At 47.2% G+C, this 13,953-nt stretch overlaps 1 protein-coding gene across 8 annotated transcripts in view; it reads right to left on the bottom strand.

Annotated features, from left to right (window-relative positions):
• LOC104863465 (microtubule-actin cross-linking factor 1) overlaps window positions 1–13,953 on the bottom strand; it is a 340,469-nt gene that overhangs the window by 324,129 nt on the left and 2,387 nt on the right. The window lies entirely within an intron of this gene.

The following is a 13,953-nucleotide window of genomic DNA, read 5'->3' as shown; positions in this document are numbered from 1 at the left end:
GAAGCCGCGTCCGGCCCGTGCGGCTGCTGGAGGAGCCCTGGGAAAGCACGAGACGACTCGGCTCCCAGGGCCAGACGCGGGACCAGGGCAAGACCCAGACGGGGCTGCGGTGTGAGGCCACAAAGAGACCCCGGAACAAAGGGCTGTCCAGAAGCTGGAGAAACTGAAGTGGAAGGGAGAGTTCAGAAGCTTCACCAAAAAGTAAACCAGGCCAAGGAGCAGGGCTTGAGAAATGACAACTGAGGGAAAAATGAAAACAGGATCCTGACTGCACTGTGGGGTGAACAAGACAGACAGGAGGTCATAAATCTAGAGAAGGCAAACCCAACAAGATTATTAAACGGTGACAACCATCCGAGCAGAGACTTAGATCATAAGGGACCTGAGACTGAAGGAGGACTGTTAATAAACAAAGAAAGGATTCTGGAGCATAAACAGGGAAGCCAATTATTTTCTGTCATCAGGGAAAAGGAAACGGTAAAGAAAGGAAACTGGTAAATATAGGTTGGAATTTTTGGGGGTCCATTTTAATAAGGGAGTTCCAACATCATGTGCCCTCTGTTCAGTTGTGAATCTATCGTTCAGTCCCAACAGGAATGAAAGCAATAAATGAGAAAATCTGGTAAACGTACGTGACACTTTTAGACCACAACTGGCCCATTCTACCATTACCCTCCCCGTGTTAACTCGATTTTTCAGGGGATGGGGAGGGGGTTGTGGTAAGGATGTAGGCTGGCTGATACCACAATAAGGTCGCGTGAGCAAGTTTTAAAAAAAAAAAAATCATTCAGCACTGAGCAGCCAAAATTGGGACTTAGGCTTTCACTTCAGTCTGAAGAATTTGAAGGAAGAGCTTCTTACCCTAGGGCAGGGACTGTACCTTTGTGCCTGGTGAGTAATGCCAACTACCTAGTCCATGCTCCCTACATTCATAACAAGAAAAAGAAACGATGCTTTTCACTAATAGGTGTGCTAATAGGCTTTCACATCACATCATGAGCAGAAATTGGGTGAGCAAGTCATTAATCACATTAATCATATCTTGTTCCATCAAGTATTGCTGAGCTGCCCAAATTCTAGGCATGACCATACAGGGAAGAGACTGAAAGAGGAAAGGGAGGATCTGTGGACAAATGCTCATTTCCTCCCAATTTAATCCGGGGGCGGGGAGCTATTTCACATTTTGGTGTCAGCTGCTAATGAGCTCAGGCTATGAAAAGAAGGAAATTTGAGTGTTTTTTCCAACAAATAAGCTTTTAGTGAAAAACATAAGACGAAGGAGTTGGTGATTTGTAGCACAGGCACATTTTTCATAAACAGAGATTATAGAAATGCTAACTCTGGGGATCTTACTGTATCGGTGCTGAGTCACTGCATTCCCTATATTATTTTACACCAGTAGGGCTAAGAAGGCCCAGACACAAATACACATCCCCACACCTCCACCCTCACCCCCTAAAGACATTTGCCTCCTCATTTTTTTCACTGCAGCAAACAGAAAAGCCTCACCACCAGTATCCCAGAGCTGCTACATACACTGCTTTGGGGACAGGTTCCTCAAGAATTTCGATTGGTGCTTGCTAAAGGTGAGGAAATAACAGGGGCAAGAAGGAAAGATTGCACTCTAGGAATCGGGCTCTGTTAAAATGTGGGCAGGGTTGGGGGGCCCACAAGGAATTAAGATTCCCACTAGGATACACGGTAGTCAAAGAAGGAAGTTCTGGTTTGGGCTGTGGTTAGAGAGGTTTCCCTCAGACTCAAATTGCTTTCTTGGCAAAATTTGCATTTAAATGCCCCCCTGAGAGTTTGAAGCAATGCATTCTTCTAATGAATGGGAAGGGGTAAGTCCACATGTTTGGCTGATGTTCCTGTTTTACAAGGAGAAAATTTTACAAGGCTAGAAGAACAAAGCAGCTGCTGGGAAGACGGTAAAGAAGGGAGCCTGCGATGCGGAGGTTTCTGGGGTTTTTGTTTGATTTTGTTTTTCAAGCTAGAGTTAATTTACAGCCAGACCACACAATTGAGAAAGCTCTGAGGCTTTCTCCTTTTGGCCTGTGATTCTTCCTTTGCTCCTGATTGGTGAGCCTGCTCTCCTACAGTATTTCTAAGGAAGTTGCAATGGAGGAAGCAGGAGGCGGGATGTACGCAGGAGGCCATCTAGTGAGAAAGAAGAGTAAGACAGGAAATAAAGGACAAGGACTTCCTTGGAGTCTTCCTCTTCCTGTCAAGTGTCCTTCTCTGGAAAGCTCTGCCACTTTAATTCCTTTCAGCTCAAAAGCAGTCTTTGGCTCAGGCTTTCCCACCTGCTTTTCTCCATGGGCTTAAAACCCTTTCTCACTTTCCCCCTCTGACAAGCTTTTTTTTTTTTTTTTTGGTACTGGGACTCAAACTCAGGGCCTCACACTTGCCAGGCAGGTGCTGTGCCACTGAGCTACTTCCCAGAGCTGCAGGCTCACGTCTACACCTGCTCCTGCTGAGACTCCCTCAGGGAGTCTTCCTTCATGCCTGGGTTAGCTGGTTCTTGGGCACCCTGCCTTCCCCTTTGTTAATTCTCATCACTTTGGAAGTTCTGGGCCCAGTGCCTTTCATCCTTTCTGAAAGAATGCACTCCCTGAGGGCAGGGGCTCTTGTCTGTCTTGTTCACCAGCATGTACCATGTAGTATGTAGCAAATACCTTTGGATATACCAGGTATTCATCAAATATGTGTGGGGTTTTTTTGTTTTGGTTTGGTTTGCTCTGTTTGTTGTTTTTGTTTTTTGTTTTGTTTTCTGGCATCGGGGATTGAACTCAGGACCCTGAACTTATAAGGTAGGCATAGCACCACTGAGCTAAATCCCCAGCTGCTTTGCTTTTTTTTTGAGTAAGTTCTCACCGTGAAGATCATGCTGGCCTTGAACTCACTATGTAAGCCCAGGCTGACCTCAAACTCGGGATTCAGCCTTCCGAGTGCTAGGATTACAGGTGTACGCCACCATCCCAGGCTCTAGTTCATCAGTTCTTTGAGGGCAGTGACATCTATTTCATCTTTATTCATCGTAGGACCTAATACTGTATTTTCACTAGTAGATGATCCTTACCTAGTAAATAATGCATATTTGTTTCCACGGCACTGCAAAAACAAATAAATAATAAGTATTTGCTGAAAGAATGGATGCTTCAGTGAAGGATGTGTATGGAGGCTGAACGTGGGGCCAGATCTGTGATACAAGACGACTAAAAATCCAATTCAGTGTTCAGGATGTGAGGGCACTCTGGCTGCAACATGTCACCCCACTGACTGCCGTGGTTGACTTGGCTGATCTGGCTGGCAGGGCAGATGTCCCCTTCCTCCCTCACCGCTGTGAGGGGATGACCCCCACCCCATAGATGAAGACAGTTTCCTCAGTCAAGGGTATACAAGCAGTTGCGCTCCCCTGCTTGGAACCTTCTAACAAGCTCTCAATTCAGTGTTCAGTCAGGGATCAAGGGCTGAGGGCAGGTACTCTGTGTACACAGAAGAGAGGTATGCAAAATCATTTCTCTGCTAATGCCCCTCCCCAACCTCTGGAAGGCTTACCCACAGCACTTCTTCAGTTTGGCTCATGCTACACTATTTTGCATGTGTTAATGGATGCTGTATAAATAAATGTGCTAGTAGGGTGAGAGAGAGAAAAAGTGTGAGAGAGAGAGACAGAGAGAGAGAGAGAGAGAGAGAGAGAGAGAGAGAGTGTGTGTGTGTGTGTGTGTGTGTGTGTGTGTTTCTTCTACTCCTTCTTGCAAGGGTAAGCTGTCTCCTGTGCCTTTTACATTCCCCCAATAGGAGCTGATGCCAGATACGGAAGGGCTGCTTCTGCTCTTGGAAGAAAACTGCCTAGTTCTAGTCTTAGGAGTTCTGCCACCAGGCCTAACTCCACCAGTCTCTCAGGCAAAGGCTTTGCCCAACTGCAGCCAAAGCTCCCTTTATGCCCAGCTCCTGGAAACCCTTTCTAAGCTTTGTTTCAAGTTCCCAAATCTTCGCAGGGGTAGGAAGCCTTTGCCCACTCTCACGCTGCCCTCTTCTGTTCAGAAAGTGAAAGAGCTCAATTTAAGAAGCCTGGATGGTGCCAGCCACCCAGGAAGACAACATCCTTGCCACCAGGCAGCGCGTCACCATAGCAACCCTCAAAATGGTTACCCAGCCATCTGGGTAACCATAGCAACTGGCCAATTCTCTCCACCTCAGCCTCTCTCTAGGTTGTCTCCCCTGGCTTATGAGAACCATTGCCAAAGAATCTCCAGCCCTTACTGGTGGACATGAGCAGAGGGTGGACCCCTGACAGACAGCTGTCCCAAAGGACCTTGGAATGCATCACTCACCTGGGCTTCCCAGGCACAGTGGAGACAGTGGGTATGAAGACACTCTGTGAACCCTGAAGTTCTGCACAGATGTCAGCTATCATTATTCTACTGTTCCTTGGGATGAGGGAGGCAGCGAGTTGTCCAAAGTCCTTCCCAGCTCAGCCCTGACTGCCTGGGAGACCTTGGGCAAGTTACTGAACTCTTCAGGTGTCCACCTCCTTCATAGTAACTCTCTGCCCCCTCAAGTTGTACTGAAGATTGGGTCAACCCAACACGTGATGTGCTAAGCACAGTCGGCATTAGGACATACATAATAACACTAGTTAAAAAAGACAATGGTCACTCTAATGTCTCCCAGCCTCCATGTGAATAAAACTGCCGTATTGTGCCTCTTGAAGAGGGCACCATAGCTAACATGAGCCTCACTCAACCACATCCAAGCTCCCTTCCTGCTCTGGGCAGGAGAGGGTTTCATCCTGTGTGGGACCCCAAAGTTCCTACCAAGCAGGGTTTCGAGCAGTCTGCACTGTATGGGCAGTTGGGAGGTTCCCTAATCTGGGAGGTATTGGCAATTTACCTGAGACAGCCCTTCATTTACCTGATCTTCCCTTCTCACCACCCCCAAACCTCTAAAGGGTTAGGGACAAGAGCACAAAACTCAGCACAAATCCCTGAGGCCTCAAGAGGCCCTCGAAAGCAATGCTCCCAAGTGAGAACACATTTACCACCATCAAGGCAGGTCTAGAGCTCCAGGCCACTCTCATAAAAACAGAATTTCTTCCTCCTTGATTTTAATATTTCCATCATATTATTTCATCTCAAATTCAGACTCTCAAGATTGACTCCTCAAAATCCATTTTTGGAATACTTTCCTCAATTAAGGCTGCAGGGTCCTGATTCAAACCCAGGGTCCATAAGCTTGAGATATTTTGATAAAATACACATTTAGACACTACCCTCAGAAATCACCTCTAGTCACAAATCATTAAAGCTGTAGCCCGAAGCTGACCTGCATGGACCAAAGGATCCCATAGCAACATTAGGAGGGATGCACTGTCCCCAGGGCTGGCCTTGGCAGTAAGAATACCTCACAAAGCCTCTGGGCAGTGGATCAAGGGGCACTGACTCTGATCTTCAGATGTGGGCTCTGAGGCAGATAAACTGCTATATTTACTACTGGGGGAAAGACAGTATAAATATAATGGTTAAAAGGTGTGGCAGGATCCAGGGGTAGTGGTGCCTGTCATCCTTGCACTCCGGAGGCTAAGGCAGGAGGATCAAGAGTTCTATACCAGCCTGGGCTACATAGCCAGATGCTGTCTCAAAAAAAAAAAAAGAAAAGAAAAGAAAAAGAAAACCAAAAAGCCACGCGTGGTGGCTCATGCCTATAATCCCAGCAGTCAGGAGGCTGAGGCAGGAGGATTGCTGTGAGCTTGAGACTAGCCTAGGCTACACAGTGAGTTCCAGGTCATAGTGAGACCCTGTCTCAAAAAAAAAGAAAAAAACCAAAGAAGAGAACAGGACAAGGCAGGGAAAAGTACATGATTACCCTAAAATTTCTTGTACACACTGGGGAGGCAGAGGTATGATATATAAGTGAAAGAAGACTGGCCATGACTGGCCATAGTCTTATTTCTGGGTGATGAGTGTTCAGCAACATATTACTCTCCCTACTTCTTCGCATATGTCTGCTGCTTTCTAAGAAGGGCCTAAAGCATGGCACCAAGCAGCTGCAAGGGGTATACTATGCATGTGGGTTCCGTACTCTGGGCAGTGCTGAATCTCAGCTCCACTATCTGCTTGCTGGATAATCTCAGACAAGTTCCTTAACTTTCTGTTGAGAACAGCAACTACTTCCCAGGGTAATGTGAGGATTAAGTGACGTATGTAAAATGCCTGGCACATGTCTAGGGCTCTACACAGTAGCTTCTCCAGCTATTATTTACTAGGGAATCCCAGGTGGCATCAGCTCCCAAAAGCTCCTGAACTGAATACAGAGTTCACTTTGCAACCCACCCTATCGATTCTTTAACTTTCGGGGGAAGGCAGGGAGTTGAGACAAGGTCTCCCTGTGTCGTCCAGGCTGGCCTTGAACTTACTATATAGCCCAGGCTGGCCTCAAACTTGCGGCGATCCACCTGCCTCAGCCTCCTAGCTGCTAAAATTATAGGCATGTGCCACCATGCCCAGCAAGGATTATTTAATTCTTAACTCCCACTGGCTGCTTTCTTTTCATTTTCCTTCCTCCAATCTTACCAAGGCCAAAGAAAGGTGAGCAAGAACAGAAACAAGTAACAAGCATGTTCTCTGTGCTCAGATTGTCCTGGCGAGTTATTATTTCTTTTCCAAGTCTCAGATCATATGTTGTCATTAGCCAATCAGAGAGGTGCACAGCTATAATCCCAGCTCTCTGGGAGGCTGAGGCAGAAGGATCACAAGTTCAAGCCCAGCCTGAGCAATTTACCAATGCAGCAAGACCCTCTCTCAAAATAAAAAATAACAAGCCAGGCGTGGTGGCACATACCTGTAATCCCAGCATTCAGGAGGCTGAGGCAGGAGGATCGCTGTGAGTTCAAGACCAGCCTGGGTTACATAGTGAGTTCCAGGTCAGTCTCAACTACATAGTGAGACCCTGTCTCAAAAATCCCCCCCCCAAAAAAATAATAATAATAAATAAGTAAAATAAAAAATAACAAGGGGCTAGGGATACAGCTAAGTGTGAAGGCCCTGGGTTCATACACAGTACTGCCAAAACAAAACAAAACAAAACAAAAAGAACAACATCATTGCTCTGGCCCTGTAAGAGGCAGGTGCAGGAAGAGGCCCTTCTCTCTTAGAACTTCCTCCAGACTCTTTGGCTTGAATGCAACACAGCTCATGCTGAATCCTGACTCCCTGCGCAGGCAGAGGCTGGCTCTGAAGCCCATTCTGAACCCAGGACAAGGTAGCTCCAGCTGTGTCTGTTAAATGAGCAAGTACATGATCAACAATGAGCAGGGGCTAGATCAGGACATCACAAATGAACGAGTGTGTGAGTGAATGAACTGTGTGTGTGTGAGTGAATTCTAAAGGAATTCATTAGGATAATTCTGCAGACACTGGGGCAGCTCTCTTGCCTTCCCACACCCTTTTACAAAGAGAAAGTGAGGCTCGGTGAGGTTAGAAATTCTGCAGGGTCTCCAACAGCTAAGTGAGTGATGAAATGAGGATTCTAACTAATTCTAAAGCCACTGGAGAGGCTAAGGCAGGACGATCACAAGTTCCAGATCAGCATGGGCAATTTAGGGAGACCCTATCCCCAGTACCTTATACTGTTTTAAAAGGTGAGCAATTGTAGAAATGGACAAATGAGGGAGCGACGAGGGAGGGTATGCCGAGAGACAGATGCACTGAGGCTCCAAAGAGAACTCTGTGACCACAAGGTAGGAGACCAGTACATTCTGAAGTAGGAGGAGAGCACAGTTTAGGACAGAATATCAGCACAAGCTGGGCATGGTGGCACCCGCTTATAACCCTAACACTGTGAGGCTGAGGCAGGAAGACTGTGAGTTGGAGCTCCATTTGGGCAATTATTTAGTGATACCCTGTCCCAAAATAAAATAAAATAAAATTTAAATTTAAATTAAATCTTTAAAAAAGAGGTACAGATGTAGTTCAGGGCAAATGTCTTGGGTTTATTCCCCAGTAGGACCAAAAAAGAGAGACAGAAGAACATCAGCCCATAATCACTGTCACAGGGGCTCCAGACCTTCTCTGCAGCAGCATCCTCAGGCCAGGCAGAGTCCAGCCAGGGGCAACCCTTCCAATCTTACAGAAGAGCCAAGGTGAAACTGGCTGGCTCTTAACTGACAGATGGCAACAGGCAGTGGCAGGGCCAAATTGTGGCAGGTCCTAGCCACAGAAAAATGGAAGAGAGGCCACTGGCCAGGCTCAGCATGGTACTCGGATTACTAATGCTCACATCTAGCTATGTCCACAGACCTTTCTCCAGGGGAAGACTGCTGAGATAAACACAAATGCAGCCCCAGATCCTGCTGCAGTGTCAGCTCTGGGTCCATAAGCCAGAGAAATGACAGCCTTCTACAGTCCCCAAAGTAATCAGCTCCTTCCCTGGGTTCCTAACCTCTAGAACAGATGTATGAGCCAGAATGACATGCTACACCTTTCTCTGTGTGACCCGAAGTCACTAGAAAAGCAACGGCATGGAGTCAGCATTGCACCGTGCAATGCAACAACCACCTCCTTTACCAGCTGGGGTCCCACAGGGCCCCTGAGCCTCACAGAAAGGACAGATTGGCTGTGTATTCTGCCACCTGCACAGAATTCTGCCCACGTGGTCATTTTCTATCCCTGCAGTTAATGTGACCCAGATTTACTTTCAAAGAGCCAAAGCTGAGCTGGTGGTGTGTAGCTACAATTCATTCTGTCCCACTTTCAGAGGACTCTCCTGCTATTGAAACCAGGCTCCAGGACAGGACCAGGAATCTGAGAATGGCTGTTAGGAAGCAGAGAAGCAGGGGAAGATCCCCCCACCCCTCAGAAGAGCCTGGGCTAGGACAGGCTGCCTGCTCAGGAATAAGGGTTCCCAGTGGGGCTATTTTTAGGGTTCCATTCCCCATGGCTGCATTCCCTTCTTCCTGTCCATGGCTTGGCCAGAATAAACCATTTCCATCTGCTCTCTAACAAAGCCCTGGAATGAACAAAAGAAAGGAACAGGCTCTGGGCCTCTGGCATCCTAGAGCCTCCACTGCCTCTTCTGGTTGCCAGGGTCATGACTAGGAATGACTCTGCCGTTCCTTCGGATCTGCATTCAGTGGTCAATGGAAGCGGGTCTCATTATCTCCCTATTTCAGATAAGGAAACAGACTTCAAGAAGTGAAGTCACTTGCCTAAGTTTTCTTGTTTGTTTGAGACAAGGTCTTGCTATGTAGTTTGGGCTGGTCTTGAACTCATGATGTGGCTCAGGCTGGCCTCCAACTCATAGTGATCCTCCTGCCTCAGCCTCTTGAGTGCTGCAATTACAGGCATGCACCACCATACCTGTCTGCGTACATTTTCTGACACCATATCTAATTGTCTCTACAGTGCCTGGCACATAGCTGGGGCTCAATCCTTTTTTTTGGCAATATGAAGAGTTATATTTTTTACCTGTTTCCATTTTTAGTCATCTTATTAAATTTACTATTAAATTTTCAATGCAGGAGTTTACATCATCACTAAAAGCTATTGTTATTGGATTGTTTTATTTTCGTGAATATGGTGGAACTATATCTCTGTAGTTTTATGCTTCCTTTCCAGATTATTAATATGGTAGAGAATATTTTCACATTTCTTAGTCATTTAGATTTCCTTTTATATGAAATACCACTTAAAGTCTTTTGTTCAAATTTTGATGGAGTATCTCTTCCTGACTCATAAGAATCAATTTAGTATTTCAGATACTCATGTTTTGCTTCTTTTGTGACCAGTTATAAGTGTTGCAAATATGTTCTTCTGGATAGTTCTTTATATTTTGATCCTCTAAGTAAATAAGATTCTAAGTGCTAACTACTATCCCGTTAGTTTTGCTATACTTTCTAAAAATGCTTCAAATAAAAGTTATAATAAAAAGAAAACGGGTTGGATATATTAAACAAAAAGATAAAAAGATAGAATGTGGGGCAGAGAAAGCAGAATGAAAGCATCATAAAATGAAATGAAAGAGTAGAAAAGTAAAGAAATCATCTCTGTTGGCTAATAAATCAAGATTTTTAAATTTTATTACAACTTATTATTAAATATCACTACATGATAGCATTCAATTAAATGTATCGCCTAAATGAAAATAATTTAGTATTCACTCTAATGTTGACTCAGTCCATGTTTGTACTGAATAAAGGAACAAATGAAGAAGCAGAGAGCTGCCTGAGGGATGTCTTCTCCAGGCTTTCCCAGTGGAGCAAGCTTGCTCCTCCGACCTGACAACCACCCTCTCAAGGCTGTCTGCCTCAGGGCAGAAGCAGGGCAAGATGGGGCTTGAACTGCAGCAATCTCTAGATCTGTTGGGGAAAATGAACCTGGAGACAATAAACTTTAACATAAAGACATCAAGAGCTGGAGAGAGGTATAATAAAGGGATCAGGGAAGGCTTCCTGGGGGAGGCCACGATGGAGCAGATGCTGGGAACCACCGCAGCAGCAGCTGCCAAGGGCTCGGGATAGGCATCGCATGGATGCTCCCCACTGGCCAACTAGGAAATTCATCCTTAGCCCGAGTTCCTGGGCTCCCTGCCTTCATAATACACACAGGGATGTAGTTAACGTTTTCCTCCTGTTCTCTCAACTAGGCTGATTCCATGAAGACCACATCTTTAGCTATCTTTGAATATTATGACAACAACACGAAAGGCCTTGAATATGTGATACAGGATGAACCAATACCTGATGGACTGTGAATCCCTTCCTCACACAACCCTGCGCTACTCCAAATAGAACACTTACTTCTATCTAGAGGAATCTAGTTGTAATAAATGCACAAAGCTACAATGTGACAACTGTAAATGGCGCCCCCTAGAGTTGCAGGTACAAAACTATGCGAAACCTGTCCTGCACCGGTTTTTTTTCCACTCTCCATAGGCACCCAAGGAATGCAGCCTTTTTCCTACCCCACACCCCATTTCTACACTTTGGAGTTGTGTTCCCTGCTGATATAACCTCCCCAGCTTCCCCTTCCTTGCCTTCCTCCATCAAGGAGTAAGGATAGTTTGCTATTTGCTAAGGAGAAACAGCCAGCAGGGAAAAGGCGACGTTCCCTCCATCTTTGTTGCTACCCACCCCTCGGAGGCCTCTCTCCAAAGTGAGAAGACGGTCTCTCAGGTGATTCAGAATACCAGGTCAGCTATTAGGGAGTCATCTGCAGAAGAGTCAGACTGGCCTGCTTGCCTAAGGAATGAAAATAGCTATGTGTTTGGAGTTAGAAGCTCTGTGTCTGTGTGACTCTGGGCAAGCCCCTCAGGCCTCTAGGCCTCAGCCTCATGAAGAGAACCAGGGTGTGTCATACATGACTCTTGTTACATTTCAGTGTGGCTGGGCTTAGGGATTTGGGAATGGGGCTGGCAAAGAAGGAGGAGGGGAAGAATGGGCAGAAAGGATGAGGACAGGGAGTAAGAAGGAAGAATCAGGTTGCAGAATATGTGGAGCGTCCAAAATCTTCTTGACTTTGCTCCCTGAGACCAGCAGGTTTCTTGGCCCTGACTCGACTCTCTTCCCCATCAGGCCTCCATCAGGCCTCCCAAGCAAGGGCATGGCTCTCAGACCAGCTCAGGACACAGAGGGAGCAGGGAAAGAGGAGTCACTGCATTTGGTGAAACTGACTCGGACACCCCCACCTGGCTTCCTAACCCAGGCCCCGGGGGAGGAGAAAACTGTACAGGCCACAGACGGCTTCCAGGGTGAGCCTGACTTCATTTCCTCCCAAAAGGGAGGAGCTGCTGCAAAGAGCCTGAGAGCATCCAGGTCTCCCCGTCATGCCCCTCACGCTTACGGTGCACAACCCCCATGCAGGCAAGGCTGCCTTCTCACTACTCTTGTGGGGCCCCCACAACATTCTAAAAATCACACAGAAACTTCAGCCAGACCCTAAAGTAGCAGTCCCGCCTCGTCTCTGCTGCCTCTCTTCTCTCCTGCAGAAGAAACACGCCTGGCTGCAGCACACAGGTTATTTTTAACTGTGGTGATCTCCTCATTTTCATCCTCATCAGCCCAGCCCCCAACTCAAGACAGACTCCTCAGGATCAGGATGCAAAGATCAAAGCCAGCACCCTTCCCTTCCTTCACCTGATCCAGCAGGGGTCCTGAGGGGCTCTGCCTGGGGATTAAACCCCTTCACACCCACTCCTCTTCAAGTCTAGGTTCAGGATCTTAAACAGCTGGGCCTCCTCAGAGGAGACGGAAGGGAAAGGCACTGCAAAGCGACCTAAGTAAAGACAGTGGTGGAGGATGCGGTGGGGCATGTAAGGAAGAAGGAAGCATCAGTGCTGCCTGCAGCAGGAGGAGAGGTTTGTGAGTCAGAGGCTCCTGAGTCATAGCCCCTCAAGGCTGGGGACAAGTAAAGCCATTCCTACATCTTAGGGACAGCTCTGAAGCTCTAGTACTGGCTGGTGCTGCTGGCCCATAGGGCTCCCTATTGCTAACAGAAGTAGATCCAAACTGCAGCTTGCTTGCCACCACTGTCTCCTCCCTTAAGAGTTCACGCTTGCTAAAATCCTGCCCTGCTTACTTGAGCCCACATAACCCTCTCCCTGTCTAACTTCCCATTATAGCCTACTGCACGTTCCTGATCACAATCTGTCCCGTTACCCTCCCAATACTCCTTACGCTCACTCGGGCATTCAACACTGGTTGATCTCTACCATAAGCAAAGACTTCTTCGAGTCACGTAGGGATCAACACATAAAGCCACTGGCCTGAATGGTTCACAGTCCTGAGGGAGGGACAGGCCCCCTGTGAGTTAACCGCTGTACTGTGCGAGGGCACATGGCGGAGCGAAAAGTATGAAAATGAGAGTGGAGGAGGGAGCTCTGGATACCACTGGGGCATTAGGGACAGAGGAGGCGGCAGTGAAAAGAGAAGGAGGGGTAACCAGCATCTTGCAGAGAAGAAAATGAAAGCATGGAAGTTGGATCCTACAAGCTGCAGACCTCTGAGGAACAAGTTACAGTACAGTACAGCCGGGTGCTTGGGGGCAGAGGGGCAGCAGGTGAGGTGGAAGAGGTAGATAGAATACGCCCTGGTTTTGATGGGCCTGTCCACTGAGGCCTTTATTCCACAGGCAAGGAGGAGCCAAAGATGGCTTAAAAACAGCTAAGTAATAGGGACAGATTTGCACTGGAGAATAAACTACTCCACCGGTCATGGGGAAGAAATGGGGGAAGACTATTAGGTGGTTAGCTGGAAGGTTGAGATGAGAGAAGATAAAGTGGAAGGGGCATTATTTGAGAGACACAAAGGACTCAAAGGGACAGGCCCTGACCACGGATAGAAAGCAGGTGACGTCACTAAATTAGCTGCAGGCGTTGCTCTCTATCTTCCTATCCTCACTGTGACACCAGTGCCTCGGGAGATGCTGAGCATACCCCAGGGAGGCAGCTCTGGATACCTTCAGCAGAAGCAGTGACTTTCCGCACGGTGTCCCGGAACAGGGGCCTTCTTAAGGAGACCGGTGATCAGAGAAGATAAGGGAGTCACACAGCTGGTCAGTGACATCTTGCCTCTCTGTTCCAAAGCCCACACTCATAACCAATGCACCATATGGCTGCTTGGCAAAGAAGAACCGGGCACTTCCCAGCACAGGCCCCCCAGTCCTGACACAGAGCTGAGGAAGAAGGTGCACAACACTTTGGGAAGGCAATATGCACGTCACTGCCCTCTCGAAAGACTTCTTTGTGAGAAAACAACACGACAGAAGTCAAAAGTTATTACTCTTAACCATGTTTACGGCATTATTGCTTACTACAGCCAAAAAGCAGGCAGGAAAGAGTACGGCTTAACAAAAAATCAACAACCAGGGCCGGGGATTTAGCTCAGTGGCTCCGGTGCCCACCTTGCAAGCACAAGGACCTGAGTTCAATCCCCACTACCAAAAAAAAAAAAAAAAA

Source organism: Fukomys damarensis, unplaced genomic scaffold, assembly GCF_012274545.1.
Source record: "Fukomys damarensis isolate Sample0158 unplaced genomic scaffold, DMR_v1.0_HiC HiC_scaffold_23, whole genome shotgun sequence".
In the NCBI taxonomy this organism is placed as follows: Eukaryota; Metazoa; Chordata; class Mammalia; order Rodentia; family Bathyergidae; genus Fukomys; species Fukomys damarensis.
This window is presented reverse-complemented; position numbering and strand designations above follow the sequence as displayed.